Raw genomic sequence first — 1,849 nt, forward strand, 5'->3', positions numbered from 1 at the left:
TTGACGATTCAGTAATGCGTTAGCAATTTTCCTAATCTGATTCTCTAAGGTCTTAATAGACACGGCTTGTCTCTTGCACATGAGCCTCAACTCCTCCAATTCAGATTTTTCATTGGCTTGCGGTAGCTACTGAAGTTAAAGTTGTTGCCTAGGGGCATATTGCGGTTGCTGAAAGCCATGAGGGTTATACTGCTTTGCTGTGTATGAATGATAAGATTGTTGCACTGTATTCTGATTATTACTCCAGCTGAAGTTAGGATGATTGCGGTTATTTGGATGATAAGTGGCTGGAGCTTGTTGATGTGATCTCTGAAAGTTGCTCACAAATTGAGCTGATTTGCTAGAAATATCACATTGCTCTGTTTCATGAGCTCCCGCAGAAAGCTCACAAACACTAGAAATTTGATTAACTCCATAATTCGTCAAAGAGTCCAATTTCATCGTTAATGCTTTAAGTTGAGCAGCTATATCAGTTGCTGCATCCAACTCCAGAATTCCTGCTACCTTGCCCTGAATTAGCCTCTGAGAAGGATTCTGGTATTCATTAGCAGCCATCAGTTCGATCAGTTCATAAGCTTCATTATAGCTTTTAGCCCACATGGCTCCTCCTGATGCTACATCAAGCATAGGTCTAGACTGAGCACCCAAACCAGTGTAGAAATAGTTTATAATCATCCAATTGGGCATGTCATGATGTGGACACTTCCTTAGCATCTCCTTATATTGATCCCAAGCCTCACACATAGATTATCCAGTTTATTGAGCAAACTGAGTAAGAGCATTCCTGATTGCAGTAGTCTTCGCCATCATAAAGAATTTAGTGAGAAACTTTTGAGAAAGATCCTCCCATGTGGTGATAGACCCCGATGGTAGAGAATGTAACCAGCACTTTGCTTTATCCCTCAGAGAGAATTGGAAAAGTCGCAGCTTGATAGCATCTTCAGTCACCCCATTGAACTTGAAAGTGTCGCAAATCAAATACTGATGTGCATGTTCGGGTCTTTTGTAGGAGAACCCCCAAACTAAACTGAGTTCTGTATCATCTGAATCGTGCTCGACTTGATCTCAAAAGTGTTAGCCGAGATGGCTGGTCAGATGATGCTCGATTGAATATCATTGATCTTAGGCTGAGAATAGTCCATCAGGGCCTTATAATTTTCTACTTGATCTCCCATCACTACTAGAGCTGGTTCCTCTACTTTCTCTTCTTCTGCTACTTTCTCTCCGTCCTAAAAAACTTCCCTTCGAATCACTACAGCTTCTTCCTCGGCTTGATCCAGAGTTCTCTTACGAGCCCGCAAACGCCTATGAATACACGCTCGCTAGAATACCTGAAACACGAAAAAGAAAAAGAATAGGTAATTAATAATATCCGAGTCAATGAACTTCAATGATCACTGATGACAAACACATAAACAAAAAGTTAACACCGCAGTCCCCGGCAGCGGCGCCAAAAATTTGTTAGTCGCTAAACACATGCTAAAATTCACTTAAGTATACGCGTTCCCAAGTAATATAGAATTATGTCTAGTTCATTTCCACATGGACTGTTTTAGATTAATTTTGTGATTTATGCACTTATGCAACAATGATATGGCTATTATTCAATGCTAAGATGAATAACAATTGAGTTTTGATTATACTGTGATTAACTAAAGAGAATTATATTAAAGAACATTAACTAAAGAGAGCAAAGAGAGTTGAATAATATATAACACAAACATGGGATTCCAACTTCATTAAGTACATCATTCAATAGCCATTTCGTTCTTAACCTTATCATGTAATGGTGATGACACTAATCAGATAACACGAAACTGATAAACGCCAACTTTCATTGTACGAGTAC

The 1,849-nt window shown here is 39.2% G+C and overlaps 1 non-coding gene across 1 annotated transcript; it reads left to right on the forward strand.

Annotated features, from left to right (window-relative positions):
• The first annotated feature begins 685 nt into the window (after positions 1–685).
• LOC141681302 (small nucleolar RNA R71) lies at positions 686–792 on the forward strand. Its single transcript, XR_012558743.1, has one exon. It is a non-coding gene; the product is annotated as a small nucleolar RNA R71 (small nucleolar RNA).
• The last annotated feature ends 1,057 nt before the right edge of the window (positions 793–1,849 follow it).

Source organism: Apium graveolens, chromosome 8, assembly GCF_009905375.1.
Source record: "Apium graveolens cultivar Ventura chromosome 8, ASM990537v1, whole genome shotgun sequence".
In the NCBI taxonomy this organism is placed as follows: domain Eukaryota; kingdom Viridiplantae; phylum Streptophyta; class Magnoliopsida; order Apiales; family Apiaceae; genus Apium; species Apium graveolens.